The following is a 17,639-nucleotide window of genomic DNA, read 5'->3' on the forward strand; positions in this document are numbered from 1 at the left end:
TGCACAGCGATGTTGTACGCGAATGCAAAGTAGGGCAGTACTTCGTCCCAGCTGTGATGGGCGACGTCCACCTACATGGCGGTCATGTCAGCTATCGTCTTGTTCAGCATCTCCTTCAGCCCATTGGTTTGCGGATGGTGCACTGTAGTTAAACGGTGGCTGTTGCAGCTTAGGCGGAGGATTTCCTATTTGAGTGGTGCCAGGAACGGGCCACCTCTGTCAGTGATCAGAATGGCAGGGGCATCGTGATACAGTACAATGAACTCAATAAAAAATGGGGCTGCCTCAACTGCCGTCACCGACTGAAGTGCTCGAGACTCGGCGAATCGTGTTACGTAGTCCGTAGCAATGATAATGTGCCTGTTAACCCGAATGCAACGTTGGAAATGGGCCGGGAAGATCCATTTCAATTGTGTGGAACGAACCAGTCTCTTGGTAGGGGTCGATTGAGTGGAGAAGACCAGCTGGTCGTGTTGGCGATGTTTTCCGGCCTTGGGCCTCTTGACAAGTTCCTATGTACTGACGGACGTACATGGCAAGTTATGGCCAGTAGTATCTTTCTCGAATACGTGAGTGTTCGGCTGTAGCCAAGGTGACCAGCTGTTGGATCGTCGTGGCAAGCTTCGGCGACCTCGGTGCGCATGTCTTCCGGCACAAAAAGGAGCCACGACACTTGCCTATTGTGAAAGTTCTGCTTCTACAATACACTGCGCATAATACTGAACGTCGACAAAATAGGCGGAAAAACGCGGGGCACCGCCTGTTCATGGCCTTCCTGTTGCGTCATAAACTGCCCTGTCTGAACATCATTGCGTCCCCATGCAGTCATATCTTCCGTCTGCAATGCCCCAAGGAAGCCGTCCCCGTCGTCGTCATTGCCTCCTGGCGCCGGCTCCACGTGGGCCCGTGCCAAGTAGTCAGCATCATGAGTTCGAGACCGAATGTGCCCATCTTTACTTCCTTACCATGAAATATACTGAATCAGATCTCTTTTTTTTACTGGAACCGCAGCATATCTGGTTTAGGGCGCGTCATTACGAGAATATTTTTTTTCTGCAATTCGTCTCAGTCTTTTGTTTTCTGCAGCAGTAGGAGTTTAACGAAAATTTATTTCTCTAGGTTGAAAATTATTAGAATCTCTCAATCTATAGTAATGATTTGTCTTAGAAAGCATGATTTTGTGTTGCAATGAATGTTATGCTTAATATCAGCTGCAGCGCCAAAATATGGTAGGAATTCAGATCATGAAGCGCGTGAACAGGGCTATGGTTTTAATATATGCAATTATCTGTGGACACAAAGAAAAAACACAGCACCATAATTCACACTTTCATTCACACAGCGTGATGACGAACAGGGACAAGTGAGGAGGCACCACAAAGCGTTTTGTGGGATCTTCCCTCTTGTCACTGTTCATCTTCGGCGCGTGTGAATTAATGAAAGAATGAATTACTAGCTCACCCACCGACTGATTTTAACCACTTAATGCAAGCGGGGTGCTGTATGTGAGGGGCATTTGGATTACTATTAAGCAGAAGGCTCACTTGGTTTACTGCAGTGGCATTGCGAGTCATATTGTGTGTGTGGTACATGCTTGCACCACTGAGCTAAATTTAATGGCACAATTTGCTAGTGCTCTTCGCGCTGTGAATAGTAAAGTGTATTTCACTGAAATGTATAATTTTGTTCTGTTGTTCTTCACGTATTTTGGCTGCACAGCTTGTGGCGCATCTAGTGCGCCTGTCTCATTTTCAGGAGCGCTTCGTCAGGTGGCACCCACATGCTGTTTTGCACGTTTCGGTAAGCGCTCGCGGGGATCTCTTAATTTTGCTCACGATATAATATCCAAACTTAGAGCATCTCTATAAAGCCAATGTACAGTACTAAACAGACAATGTACAGTAGTAAACACTAAACCAAAGCACGCCAGAGCCGGTATCAGACGACTGGGGTACACCAGAAAACGCCACTCCGGAACACACTAAAACACACCACACTACGCCACATCAAAACCCTTGTCTGAAAAGCCGGTTTGGGGTAAACAACAGAAAAGGGCTGGTTTTTTTTTTTTACTGGTATGGAGCGTGCGACGAATATTTTTGTCATACACGTGGAAGCCTCTGCTCTAAATGAAATCGTTTTCGAAGCGTCCTTTTGTACAATATGCAAGGAATTTCCGAAGCATACTGCGTGAAAAAAACGTGCGAGTATTGCGTCGCTGCTGCTACCGGCAAAAGTGTTTATCTCAGTTTCAAAATCTATGGCGTCCAGAGCACGGGTGGGCAAAGCAATCAGAACTTTATTTTCGTAGTATTTTTGTGCCTGTTGCACCGTATTCATGCGTTTAGCTTCTATGGAGTGTCAACCTCAGCTTTTGTCCGATACTTATTCAGTTAATTTGTTCTCACCTCAATATTTCACTTTAAGCGGCGCAATACGTAATTCACAATGAGCCAAGAAGATATCTGTGTGTTTTATTGTCTTGAAGCCACTAAAACCATTGCGCCGTGAGAAGCTCGTACTAAATTAACGCAATAGAGATAACGTATTGGGTAGGAAGATTCTTGAAAGTGCTCATGCTTTCCGCGTCTTTTACCCATGGTTTTCTCTCCATTTCATTCTTGATGCAATATCCGTACCAGCAAGTCTGGACTAGCGCTTCTGGTTCAGTTCCACCGCGCGCCACGTGGCTTTAAACATTCAATTATAGCTCTCTCACATAGTTCTTGAAGTAATAAATGAAATGAAAATACCGAATGACTGCCACTGAAGCAGCTAGGCACGGCGGCACTTGCGGATAGCTTTCCTGAATTCCTGGTGGTGGATAATCATGCATTCGCATGTTGTCAAGCCCAATCCGCTCATTTCCAATCTTCCGTAAGGATTCCTCGTACGGCACTTATACATTCCGCATATGTTATGTTGCGTACGTACGAGCCATACGGAAAGCGTACAAAATTATGGGAATCTCGGCATTATGCTCAGTAGGCTTTCTTCTTGTTGGCCGAGATTACAGAAAACTCGGCACTCGTACTGCCTACTGTCTCGAAGGAAGTGAACCACAGTATCGTATTGAGAACAGTATACCTGCTCTTCAGAAATGGTAAAATTAAAGATAATTTGCTAATTTGCCCAGCTGGTGGCTGAGTTTGAAACATTCAGGTGCGTGGATTATCTCTGCTGGAAGCAGTAAAATATATTTCGTCGAAAGTGCACTGAAAATTCCCGTAAAAACAGTAATCGAGACAGCAATTGCCCCTGAGTAGATGCGCATATTAACAATGAATGGGGCTACTCACAGTTAAAAAAGTTAATGCTTACCAGAAAATAAAAACACGCTCCAGGTAGAGTTTTTTGCCACCACAAAATTTCTATTGAGATATATTGCAAAAATTCACGAAATGGTGGGAAAAAAAGAATAAATGGATATGTTGCTTTGTTCATCGTCCCGAAACTTTAAATTGTTTATGCTAAAACATCAAAATGTGACATTTTATAAGATGTGCGTATATGCTAGCCCACGAAAACTCGCGGGCCCTTTAGTATCGTGTTTCTTTCCTACCTCTAATAAATTATACCAAAAAATTATTTTCTGCTGCAGCTGGTCGCAACAGAGGAAAAAAAAATTCAAAAGTGGCTGCTTATTTCTGTTCACGAGTGAATCTCCTGTGCTAATTTTGTGGACTATAAAAGCGTGACTCCGTACCCTAACTCTTTTTTTTTTTGCATCGCGTTCTCAATATCTTGGTTCGCAGAATTGCAATACATGAAAGAATTGAAGGATTTGGGTATGAGCAGGCTAAATGTTGTTGTTCTGTTCAAAGAAGTGTAATACTACTGTTAGCGAAAGCTAACCAATGCTACCAACGTTACTGCGGCTTCGAATGAGTACAGTCGACCACACACTTGTCTAGAGCGGTCAAACTACGCTCTGTGTAGTGCTTTTATGAGAACAACCGCTGCCTGGCGGGTAAGATGTATCTTTTAATGGCATGATGAGTTAAACCCGACACATGGCAGCATGTTTGCATGATACTGACTTGTTCGGAGCCCTAGGCCACTCGTAAATGCTACTCGTATACTGCCCGGTGCACCGTTTGGCCGCTCTAGACGGTGTGTGGACGACTGTACATGGCATTGTTTCTCCTGAGTGCAGGGTTTTGCCGCCATGTCAAACGGCGCTCTTTGGAAATTAAAACTGAAGGAGAACCCTAACAAAATAAGGAAAAAAACGCCGCGCAAAAAAAAGACAAATAGTGAAAAACACTGACACAAATATCGCAACTCCCAACAATGGTTTATTCCACCAAGGAAGGGTGGTTCTTTTACCGTCGTGTCACACTTGTATCATTAGCACTTTGCACAAGAGAAGTATATCACCCAGAAAAGCAAGTTCCTATGGCAACAGTGCGATTGAAAGGCTACTTACATAGTCATTTTCCGAAAGTGCAATACAGTAAGCTTAAAGTATTTCATGTGGTAGTCGATTTTTGTGCAATTTTAAAATCACAAATTTTTTGCAGAGGTATGATGCAAAAATTCAGGTGGCCACTTTGTTGACTTAAAGTGCAGTGAGGCGAAATGCCTTAGCGCGGTATTGGTGCTTGCCTCACCGAATTGTGGTTAATATGTTGATTAAGTACACGATTGTGTGTGAATCTTAAATGCTGGAGACATTTGAGGGCGTTTTGGAGGCACCCGTCTGATTCAATGCCTTTCTGCAAACACTCTCCAGAGTCCTAAATAAGAAGAACTACATATGCATTGGCATTAATTAGCGTAGTCGTTAGCATGCTCGGTAGCCGAACAGAAGGTTTGTGGTTTGGATCCCATCGTGCAAAACGATTTTTTTTTGCTTATCGATTTGAAGAGCGTAACGAACAGACGGACGGACGGACGGACGGATGCGAGCATGAGCCATTAAAGGCTTTCGGCTTAATAGACAAACGCGGCACGGTACTAAGTTCCCAAAACCTATCTTTCAGGCACTTGCCAGTTTTTCCTACATATTGCTTTCCACAGGAAAGAGGTAACTGGTACACGACGCTTTCAATGCAACTAAGAAAATTTTTGCCAAGTTTATTTGCAGTGCAGTCCCCAATATTTCCTTCTATGACATTTTTCTTGCACATGTGACCACTTGTTTGGGGCCGAAAAAAACCTCTCTCACTCATGAAACACATGAGAGCGCAAAAATGGCAACACAGATGACTAAGAGAACAGGACGAGCGCGGCACTTTCAACAGCATTTCTTCAAGGAAGAGCGTTTATATAGCCCCTACCCTTATCCACGCTCTTAATCGCAGTTGACAAACAATCGCCTCTAACAGATGTGCATCAAGAAACAGCATTTCACTGTGTCGAAGAACAACTGACGTGTCACTGATGCAATAATCACCTCGCTTCTTGATATAGAAGGCTTCCACGAGCTCACGTTCTGTGTTATCTCGGCTTTTCAAGATTTCTTTGCAATCCGATGGTCGAGGCTTGCAGGCTACACGTTTCTCTTTCGAGCAGGCTTGGCAGTGGTCAAGCAGATGGGCACCTATGCAGATGGGCAAGTACTTCTCTCTCACTCACGAACGCCGCGATTTCTTTACATTATGGGATAGGTATGAAAGTGCAGGTACCTTTCCCATGTTCTTGTGTGTGTTGCGGAAGCCATTCTTCTGAAGGTATGCTAGAAAATAAAAGCGGGGGCTAATCAAGATGCTCTGCGCATGTAATAACAAGTTGCCGCCATCCGATACTTCATAAGCTGTACCATAATCTAAAAACAGTAGCACACTGATCGCGCGCTAGACAGGTTTCTCCGGCCCCAAATAAGTTGTCACCTGTGCATCAAAATTGTGAAAGAAAAATGCGGTCTGCTGTGCCAAAAAAAAAAACATGGCGGAAAGTTTGTTGATCGCATTGAAAACGTCGTCTACTAGGTATAATGAGATATCGCCGTGCATATACCCAGTGGCAAGCAATATGCAGGAGAAACGGGCAGATGCCTGAATGATAGGCTTCGGGAGCATGGCGTAACGTGAAGATGTGGCGGAGATCTGTCAGCCCCTCCTGTTTCGTAAATCCATACCCCGTCTCAAAAAATGTGTGGTTTTTAAAAGTGCAAAAAAACCGGCTAACACGTGAAGTAATTAAGGCTGAAATGATTGCACTTTTGAAAAATGACTATAGGTAGCCCACTGTCGTGCTGTTCCGCGCCAATATCTGGCGCAGAAGGCGTAGTGTGCAATATTAAACTCGGCCACTTTATGATTACTTTTTACAACCTTTGTCCGTAATGTTCCGAGAGTGAGTCCCTTAAAAAAATGCGTTTAACATTGAAATCATTTTTGCAGCACCCCTTCGAAATAGTTTCTCTTGCAGTCTGTACAAAGCTTCCAGCGCTTCTTGAGGTTTCGGAAACGTTGCAAAAAGGTTCTTTTAGCAGGGCTGTCAGCTCCTTTGTCGTGGCGTCTTGAACGGCCTCCAGGCTCCTCATCCAGCGACGTTTTAGGGATCTCTTCACACAAGGATAGAGAGATAATTAAAAAGATTGGCGCGCTTGTGGATGAAGAACTTACCGATGCTGACATTGATGCATGCCACAGAGTGCCGACTTCAAGCCATGATGAGACAAATATCATCGTTCGTTTTGTCCGACACACAAAGCGCAACGCTGTCCTTCAGAAGGCCAGGAAAATCAGGATTGACACTAAGAAATTGGGTTTTGAAGACTCGGAGCCAGTCTTTGTGAATGAGCATCTTACCCGTCATGGTAAGCACCTTCTCGGTGCGGCGATAAAGAAAAAGCGTGAAGTAGGTTGGAAGTTTGTATGGACAAACGGTGGAAAAATCTTTGCTCGGAGGGATGAACGGTCTGCAACTTTGCGGATAAACGCTACGACCGATCTGGAAAAAATGTCTCTCGAAACTGAGTGCAAGTGTTTAACCACGTGTCAGAAAGAGCAACAAGCTAAAGTATGGCAGCTTTAAACTCTTCTCATCACTGTACCATAAACACCTTCAATTCTTTTGCAGAGACTACTCAGAACCAGATGCGAGTGTTCCACTTAAACGTGCGCAGTATAAGAAACAAACAAGAGGAATTACGCGACTTTTTCAATTCACTGTCCGTTCAATTTGATTTGATGCTGTTCACGGAAACGTGGTTAAGAGTACATGAACAACCTCCATTCTTTCAAGACTACGTTTATCAAGGTGCTGTTAGGTTGCATGGAAGGGGCGGTGGCGTAGCCGCGTACATCAAACGACCCATGTCCCATGAAGTTTTTCCTGATTTTTTGGTCGTTAGCAATGATGTTGAATGCCTTACCATACGTGTGGAAAATATTGCAGCAGCCGTTATCTATAGGCCGCCCACAGGCAACAAAACAAATTTCTTCGAGTTTTTACATGGTCTACTGCGGCACCTTACATGTACTGGTCTGTCTTTCGTGATAATGGGTGACGTCAACATAGACATGCTATCGCATGATGCCCCTTCAAGACAAATCACAGAATTAGTCACGTCTTACGCATGCGTAAACACTATCGTCGAAGCAACACGAGTCACACCCAATACTGCATGTTTGCTTGATGTATGTATTACGAACGTGCACCCACCAAATTGTGCTGCCGGATTGCTAACACTAGGAATTAGTGACCACCGCCCAGCTTTTTATTTTATCCCTTTTCTGCGTGGTAAACTTAGTCATGAACCAAATAAGATCATCCGCAGAATAAATGACGAGTCGTTGAAACTTTTTCGCGTTCTGACTGCTGCCACTGACTCCGCATGCGTATTAAAAGAAGACGACCCTAACAAGGCGTACAATATTTTTCTTGATAAACTTATAATATGCTATAATCAAGCGTTTCCTATAGAACTGAGTAGGCCAAGGCGTAAAAGAATACGGAAGCCCTGGATTAACAACTCGTTATTAAAGAAAATAAAAAAAGAACCGTTTGTTTCATACATTTTTAAAAACGCGAGAAGAAGATGCTCTAATTACTTTCAAACAGTATAGAAACAAACTGAGCAATGAAATTAAAAATGCCAAGATGGAATAATATGAACAGGTTTTTGCCAAAATAGGAAAGGATTCCAGAAAAATAAGGAATAAAATAAAAGATCTATCAGGGAAGAAAGAACAATGCGCCTTGTAAAGATAGTCACACCCACAGGAACACTAACCGGTCTTGAAGCAGCCACTGTCCTCAACGCCTATTTTGCCACGAGCGCAGTGTACGATCAGGACAATGAAAAAGAAAACCTCGTTGATAACAGCGTGACGATAGTGAACTCCATGATACTCGCACCAGTGACTCCTTACGAAATCAACAAACTTATTAATGGGATTAGAAATGACGTTGCTTCTGGTTTTGATGAAATTAAGGCAATGCCAATCAAACATGTGTCTGAAATCTTATCGCCCATCATAGCAGACATAGTAAATAAAATGTTTGAGACTGGAATCTTTCCTGACTCGCTCAAGATAGCTCGCATCTGTCCTATTCACAAGGGTGGTGCTGAAGGAGACGTAAGCAACTATAGACCAATCTCGGTCCTGCCTGTTCTATCGAAAATATTTGAAGGAGTCATAAATATAAGATTAGAAAAATTTTTCGCAAAATATGGGGTAATAAGTGATATGCAGATCAGATTCCAAAAAGGTAAATCTACAGAGGACGCCCTTCTCAGTATTAAGCATGATATTATACATAACTTTGAGCACAGGTTTTACACGCTAGGATTGTTTGTCGATTTACGGAAAGCTTTTTCTCGATGTGTCACGATGTGCTACTAATTAAACTCAAAAGATACGCTGTTCGCGGCGTTGCGCGCGTCCTTAGACTGATAGAAAGTTACTTAAGCAATAGGCTTCAATATGTAAGCGTCCACCAAGAAACGACTGAAAAAATATTAATTAAACAAGGTGTTCCTCAAGGTTCTATTCTTGGACCGTTATTATTCCTGGTCTATTAACGATCTTTGTACCATCCATAATTCTCCTAAATTAATAATGTACGCAGATGACACGAATATTTTCTTCACTGCACGCACCCTTACGGAGCTTCAGGAGATTGTTAATAAATATATGGAGTCACTTTCCGACTGGTTACATGCGAACAGGTTACAGTTGAATACTAGTAAAACCAAATATATCATATTCGCTCCAATTAATAAGCCAATGAACAATAATATTCATATTACCTTTCGGGACACTCAGTTAAAACAAGAGGTGAAGCAAAAATTTCTGGGAGTGTGGTTTCAAGAAAACTTGTCTTGGAACACCCACATTGATAACCTTGCTCTGGAGCTGAGTAGACCGCTCGGCTGCCTATATAGAATAAGTTCACTTATACCTTTGTGGCTTAAAATTTCGCTTTACTATGCTCTCTTTTATTCCAGACTTTCCTACTGTATTTTGGTTTGGGGTACCACCTCTACTAAAAATTACCTGCGAATACTCAAGTTACAGAAGCGCGTACTTCGGTTGCTTGAAAGGTATACAGGACACCCACAAGACTTACCAACAGGTCCACTGTTTGTAAAGTATTCTCTGCTAAGAGCTGATGAAGTTTATTGTTTCAAGTTATTGCATTATGTACAAAAACATAAACTTCACGTAAGTAGTAGCCCTGTCGAAACACATACGCTCGCCCTTCGGAGGCAAGAGCGCAGAAAGCCTCGAACGCGCACGAATTATGGAAAACAGCATTTAAATTACCAAATTCCGGTGCTTCTAAACAAATTGCCTGATGACGTTAACCTAGAGAAACCAATGAAGAAAAAAACGTTAAGAGCACTGGCTATTGAGAAAGAAATTCGTTACCAGTGACTTCTCTAAAAATCACGTGTAGCGTCTGTAAACCAGTACTGTTTTTTTCTCTGTGTTTAGGATATCGCCTTTCTTTTTTTCCGTTCTTTTTTTTCTTCTTTTTTATATGCGCATATGTTCTCCGCGATGACGGAGCTTCCCACCTTTGTTAATATTTTATTCTCTTTCTTGTTTACATTTGCTTGTAGTCATATGTACTGCATCCTGCAAGACCTAGAAATGTGTAAAGTGGAACAACAAATGTGTGTTTTTTGTAATGCTATCGAAACTGCATGCTGAGAGAGAGCCTCGTCAGGCCAATAGCCTTTAGCTTTCCCTTCGCTTTTTTCCTTGTATTGGAAAGAAAACCAATCAACAATCACAATCACAAAATCGCATGGGGACAGGTCAAGCGAGTATGGCGGATGGGGAAGTACAGTAATGCTGTGCTTGAGAACTTTTTTCACGCTGAGAGCAGCGTGCGGCCTTGCGTTATCGTGGAGAAGGGTTCATTGTCCAGATGACCATAAGTCAGGGCTACAACGTCGCAGTGCATCACGCATGTGTTCGAGGACGCGGTTATAAAACTTCTGATTCACCGTCGGCCCTTGTGGGACGAACTTGTGGTGTACGACACCTCTGGCATCGAAAAAAACCTACCAGCAACCTCTTTGTTTTGGTCTTCTGTTTTGGTCTTTGTGTCGTCTTTCACGGAAGTTCTCCCCAAAACGAACGTCGTTTTCCACTCTGAAACTCGCGCCCGCGATAATGTCTCGTTGCCGTAAGCGTCATGAAGGAGCTCATATATCTTTGTGGCTGTTTTGCCAAGCTTCACACATAATTTTATGTTTACACGCTGTTCGAGGTGGACGTCTCTCTCCAGATTCACTCAGAGTAGAATGCGAGAACGACTATTGACACCGTATTTTTCTACATGTAGTGCCGTCTAGCGGCTGCCACAGCAATTAACCTAAATAACTCAGGTTAGCCCGAAAAGATGGGGCTACACTTACGCATCAACATTTGTTTTGGGGAATCCTTTCTAGAGAAGAAAATAAATCAGTCTCGAAACTTTATAGACAAAGGTTGTATTTTACTCATGAACATTTCAGTTGCAAGCGCACTGATTTCATAGAATCCCAGAGCTGCAAATAATGCTAAGTGGTTGCGATGGCAATCGACCACGGGAGCCAATAGGAAACTAAAAACAATTGCTGCAGTATCCAGTGGAAAGAAATGATTTCTGGTAGAGCATGATTCCAGTCGTGAAGAATTTTCTTCTGCCTCTTGCGTTACATCAGTAAAAAAGTATAAGCTTTTTGTCGCCGCCATTTATAGGCATCTCTACAAAGCATTGATTCATGCGTATGTGCACACAGCGCTTTCTCTGATTCCGCAGTAGAGTAGTTGGCACGAGGGTGCAGCTGCCTTTAATCTTTATCTTGCAACCCATGAGAAACCGCTTTGAAGACAATACGAAGGCTTGATAGTTATAAACCTTAATTTTAAACGGAAGACACATGACACTTCGCACAGGTAGGTTATCTGCACTGGTATGTTTTAATATGATGGGATGCGATGAGTTAGTCTACAATACCACATTTCATGACATCTTTCGCGAGTTTCTTCGCTAAGTTAAAATTGAATAGTGCAGTGGGTTTACGAAAGGCCCCTGGCAAATAATAATCACACCCGAGTTGAAACCACAATACCTGATCTACAATCAAAGCAGAGCTAGATTCTATCAATGTAAAGCAACATGTCTTCTCATTTCATGAGCTCTGTGTGTGTGTGTGTGTGTGTGTGTGTGTGTGTGTGTGTGTGTGTGTGTGTGTGTGTGTGTGTGTGTGTGTGTGTGTGTGTGTGTGTGTGTGTGTGTGTGTGTGTGCGTGCGTGTGTGTGTGTGTGTGTGTGTGTGTGTGTGTGTGTGTGTGTGTTAGTGTATATGTGTGTGTTTATTTAGAGGACATCGATTTTTGTGCAAATCTGCTAAGGTCAAACTTCGGGGGTGACACAGGTCCAATTTCGGTATCACCAATGTGTTCGCCGTAGTGGAATTAGACTGGACATCAATTTTTGTGCAAATCGGCTAAGGTCAAATTTAGGGGGTGACCGGGGCGAAATTTGGGGGTCACCATGATGTTTGCCGGAGTCAGATTAGGCTTGTCATCAATTTTGTTGCAAAATCGGCCAAGGTCAAATTCCGGGTGTGACCCGGGCCAAATTTTGAGGTCCCGGGCCATATTCGGAGTCGCCATGGTGTTCGCCGCCGTCGAATTAGGCTGGACATCGGGTTTGGTGGAAATCGGCCAAGGTCAGAGTGTGGGCATGACGTCACTTCCGTTGTCGTGACTTCCGGTTGGCGATGTAACTGACAGACAGGATCTCGACCGGGAGTATGAGCCATTAAAGGCTTTCGCCTTAAAATTGGCAGTGAGAGCTTCAGCACCCATCCTTACCTCTTTTTGTAGCTGAGTTAGACTTTCTAGAAGCGGCTCCCTGTTGATGAAATAAAAAAAAAACTAAAGAAGCTTTGTTTGGTGTGCTATGCTTCTGCTTTACTGCGCATGCGTCCTAATATTTTGGCTGTATCCTCAATCCATACGTATCTTTCCCATCTTGTTCGCGCATTTTTTGCCTCATATAAGAGATCATCTTCCTGCAATGAAATAATTTGTCAGTTAGCCCTTGTGCACGTGTGCCATCTGGCTGTGGTTGTCCGTGTTTGCGCTGTAACTTTTTACTAACTCACTATGTCCAGCTCGCCCAAAAATAAGTTTATTAAGGTCATTTCTCATAAAATTGCTTCAGTAAAACAAGCTCTTGGGAGAGTTAGTTACGTATCTTAGGCATAGTAGCAACGTAAAAAACACACACACACAAATGAAGAACGAGACACCGAGACACACGCACGCAGCGTCTGTGCGTGTCTCTCGGTGTCTCGTGTCTCTCGGTGTCTCGTTCTTCTTTTGTGTGTGTGTGTGTGTGTGTGTGTGTGTGTGTGTGTGTGTGTGTGTGTGTGTGTGTGTGTGTGTGTGTGTGTGTGTGTGTGTGTGTGTGTGTGTGTGTGTGTGTGTGTGTGTGTGTGTGTGTGTGTGTGTGTGTGTGTGTGTGTGTGTGTGTGTGTGCGTGCGTGTGTGCGCGCGCGCGCGCGTGTGTGTGTGTGTGTGTGTGTGTGTGTGTGTGTGTGTGTGTGTGTGTGTGTGTGTGTGTGTGTGTGTGTGTGTGTGTGTGTGTGTGTGTGTGTGTGTGTGTGTGTGTGTGTGTGTGTGTGCGTGTGTGTGTGTGTGTGTGTGTGTGTGTGTTTTACGTTGCTGCTATGCCTAAGAAAAACCTATAAAAGAAGCCCCTCCTTTTGTGTTTCTCTCTCCTCTTGCACCGTTGACCTTCCATTGAGTCACATAGTGGCCGCAACATGCCGGGCAAGACGCTACGCCATTTCCAGATTATCTAAGTGCTCTCTTAAGCCCCACTGAAACCATCCTGGGGACATGTTAGAAGACTGCATATTAACACGTTCGGAGCTCCTGTGGCAACTCCATCTCTTCCAGGACTGGCAGTGCTTGGTTTTTTAAAAGATGACCCTGAACGTCTCATGTTCAGAAAGCTTACATCTCTGAAGCACCTTGGTGCACACCTCAAGGAGTAAAGATGGAAATGCATCTTGAAATAGTTGCTCTTGTATTCAGGAAGCTATTTGGCAAAGGAGCAAGAAAAAAGGCTCGTAATTGTCCTGGGGGATCCTTCTATGCCTGAGAATATATCGCGTTTTCTGCAGAAGGGTTCTAATGATAGTGTGCAACGCGGTGTTCTAGCGCACGAACTTACTGCAGGGTCATTCCACGCCAAACGTCCAAGCCGTTCCGCTCGACCGTCTCCAATTTAATCAAAAAATTCATGGAAACCAATAGTAATTTGCATAACAAAATCTTGAGAAATATTTTTGCCGCAAAAAATTTATTCGTGAGGTGAGGAGTGTTTGAATATTTAGAAAAGGTGAGAATCAGTAACAAGTTCAATTTTAAGAAAACACTTCAAAAATGATTTCATTCACATTTGCACAGATTTTGTCTTTTATTTATTCATTTATTTATTGTAAGTACCTACACCGCCAATGAGGCATTATTGTAACGGGGATATAACTACATACAATAACCCATGCAAACAAGAAGATATAATTCGGAGCATAGAGCTTTGCATGGCATAAATATTTTTTAACATTCGGAAAAATGTATTAAAATGTATCATTTTTTCGTTTCTTGTTTTAAATATCAACTTTCACTCGAAAATTTGGTAGAAACTGTTTTTTCTTCGAAATGTCTTGTACCTATAATAAACGTCACAGGTGATGAAACTGCGTATAGAGATGTAATAAATATACTGAAAATGCAAAAAGTTGGTTTTGAGCCAAAAACACTCGTTAATTGCACCCTGAGGTGGTCCATATAAAAAATGCAAACAATAGCGGGTTGCGTAGAAGAGTTTATTGCCTTTCGTTTGCGAAATTTTTATTGAGATAATGTTAGCTTAAAGCCAGGAAAGAATTTTTCAAGTTGAGGTCTCGGGTTGCAAGTTGCGTCGTCGCCTTCACGGCTCTTCACCGCAGAGCACGACACTGCCGACACTGTAGCCACGCGTAATCTATAGTTGTTGTTCTTAAGTGAAGTTTGCACCACTCGAAAGCATGGGAACGTTGAGTAGTCGAACAGGAATTCGTGGAAAAAGATTTTCTTAACGTTGCTATGGCGTCATATGCCCAAGTAAGCTAGTTGTTCGGTGTGGTTCTGTCGCACCCGGTCATTCTTGTCGGCGCCATGACAGTCGTAAGCACCAGCATAAGAGCTTGTGAGACGCCGATCTGGAAACGACCAGAACGATCCGATGTCGAAAGAATTCGCGACGGAGCAGTACCACGTAGTACCTGACCCATGTGGCCGTCAGAGGTTCATGCCCGGTTGTTTCCGATGGGATGTGTTTGTTGTATTTGATTAATTAGTCATATTTCTGCATTAATACACCAGCTACAACTGTACACGACCCACTATGTGGGCGAAGCACCTTCATTTGAGCGACGCACCTACGCGTGAGCGCGCCGCGTTTACCGCCAGAGTCACTCGCCGCAGCGGTGTGAACTTCGTACCTTCAGGTGGATACGCTCCGAGGCGCGCCCTCTCCGCGATCTTTTCGGATATAAAGAAAGCACTTGTAATACGCCTGCCATGCCAGCTGGTCATCCCTCCTCGTGGTCTATGCAAGACAACACGTTCAATACTTTTGTTTTTCTTCTCATGGTCGCCCCGCACCAAAGCGGGTCTGTTCGAACTTCGAAAGCGAAGACGATCTGGGTTATTGCCTACTATACAGCCCCCGCGGCGGCCGAGTGGTTATGGCGCTCGGCTGCTGACCCAAAAGACGCTGGTTCGACCCCGGCCGCGGCGGTCGAATTTCGATGGAGCCGAATTTCTAGAAGCCCGTGTACTGTGCAATGTAGTTCAGGTTAAAGAACACCAGGTGGTCGAATTTCTACAGCCCTTCACTACGGCGTCCCTCAAAGCCTGATTCGCTTTGGGACGTTAAACACCCCTAAACTATAAACCACAATGCGCGCCATCCGCCGAATGTCGCGCAATATCTTGTTTAGCTCCAGCCCTAAAAATGCACGACAGCGAAGCACAGCAAACGAAGTTATCTGGCCATAAGTGTCGTGCCATGCCAGGTGCCGTGTTTTGCGGTGAAGAGGCGTTAAGACACGGCGCAACTTGCGCCCAGGAGCTCAAATTCAAAAATTCTTTTCTCGCTTTAACCAAAATTACCGCAATAAAAATTTCAGAAATTAAATGCAATATACCGTTCTACGCAACCTATTATTGCTTGTATATTTGCATGGCCACCTCTGGGTGAATTTAACGAATGTTTTTGGATCAAAATGCACTTTTTGCATGTTAAGTATTCTTTATTACTTCTGTGTACGCAGTTTCATCACCTGTAACATTTTTTATAGGTACTCGACATTTTGAGGAACAAAACGGCGATTTTCAAATTTCCGAGACGAAATGGCTATTTAAAACAAAAAACCACAAAAACAACACATTTTGATACTTTTTCGATTATTTAAAAATATTTATGCCATGTAAAGCTCTATGCTCCCAATTGTATCGAAAGAGAGAATCTGTGCAAATGTCAATGAAAAAATTTTGAAAAGTTTTCTAAAAATTTCAGCTTTTTATTACTATTGAGCAGTGGCTGGATTCTCGCCTTTTCTAAATATTCAAACTGCCCTCCCCTCAAGAATAAATTTTTTCGGCCAAAATATTTCAGGCTTTCATTACGCACAACACGATAAGTTTCCATGAATTTTTTTGAACAAATTGGAGATAATCGAGCGCAACGTCTGGAACGTTTGGCATGGAACGACCCTGCAGTGAATGAAAAAACTGGCCCTGAAGGAGAAAGATGAAGACAGGTACCGCTGCTCTTGCAGCTGTGGGCTGCTTGAGAAAGAATGCTCTGAAAGAACTGAGTTTGCTCAGTGACAGTGTGTGGTTTCTTTCTTCAAGAGCAATAATGTTTTTTCAAGGCGATACGGAGCGTGGGTTTGTAGTTTTACCGAAATGAGTTTATAGTGAGACAGTGCAAGTAGCGTTGAATTAAAATTTTGTTCCAGTTAAGAAAGAGGAAGTAAAAGTGACGACCTAGTTCAGTTAGTTTGTCTATGAATTTGCCTATGAATTCAGTTCTTATTAATAGTTGTAGTATCGACAGCAGAATTGAGTCTTTGAAGGTGTCTGCAAGTCCACTTGTTGACCTTATTAATGCTAAGATTATGAAGCGCACAGAGGTTTACTCTTCACTGTGTTTGTTATTAATTTTTCAGCAGTGCATTGCTACAGGTGAATGTCCTGACGACTGGTGAGTTGGGAAGGTGGTTCCACTTCATAAATCCGGCAGTACCGCTTCCCCTTATAGTTACCGCCCAATATCACTTACCAGTACCCCATGCAAAATCTTAGAGCACATTCTTTACTACAAAATTTTCCACTTTCTGGATTTAAATTCTTTTTTTTTCACACGCACAACACGGCTTCCGAAAGACATTGTCTTTTGTGAAACGCAACTAATTACCTTTACGCATAAGCTCCACCTAATTCTTGACCGACGATTCCTGGCCGATTGTATTTTCATAAATTTTGCCAAGGCGTTCGACAAAGTTTTCCACAAACTTTTAAACTATTAAATTTAGCGCAACTTAACCTTGACCCAAAAATTATTAAGTGGCCAGAAGACTTCCTTTGTCATCGTTCTCAGTTGTTGTCTTGTAACGACCATACTTCAGCTTCTAGCGTGGTCAACTCTGGAGTGCCTCAAGGCTCGGTTTTGGGTCCCTTCTTTTCTTAATCTACATTAATGACTTACCCGAGCACGTTATTTCTAACATGTGTCCATTTGCTGATGACTGTGTTGTGCTCAGAGAAATTACTAGTGATCAGGATGTTAACAGGTTACAAACTGATCTTAACGCTTTTTTCGATTGGTGCAGTCACTGGCTCATGTCACCTAATATCAATAAATGTAAAATTTTGTGCGTATCCCGTAGAGTGTCAAGTCCACCTGCTTACCTTTTTAATAACACTATCCTTGAGTCAGTAACATCTTACCTCTACCTTGGCGTACATATTACGTCAGATCCAACGTGGTCCCTTCATATTAAACACATAACATCTAAAGGCAATCGAATGCTCGGATATCTGCAACATAATTTTCTTCTGCCCCATTATCACTAAAATTGCTTCTTTACAAATAATTAGTCCGCCCTAAACTTGAGTATGC

At 43.0% G+C, this 17,639-nt stretch overlaps 1 protein-coding gene across 1 annotated transcript in view; it reads left to right on the forward strand.

Annotated features, from left to right (window-relative positions):
* The first annotated feature begins 5,474 nt into the window (after positions 1-5,474).
* LOC144105673 (uncharacterized) overlaps positions 5,475-17,639 on the forward strand; it is an 81,329-nt gene continuing 69,164 nt past the window's right edge. Inside the window, exon 1 of the mRNA XM_077638773.1 lies at positions 5,475-5,557. The gene's annotated coding sequence lies outside the window, so the exon portion shown is untranslated. The remainder of the gene's footprint in view (positions 5,558-17,639) is intronic.

The sequence above is a fragment of the Amblyomma americanum genome, chromosome 9 (genome assembly GCF_052857255.1).
Source record: "Amblyomma americanum isolate KBUSLIRL-KWMA chromosome 9, ASM5285725v1, whole genome shotgun sequence".
NCBI lineage: Eukaryota > Metazoa > Arthropoda > Arachnida > Ixodida > Ixodidae > Amblyomma > Amblyomma americanum.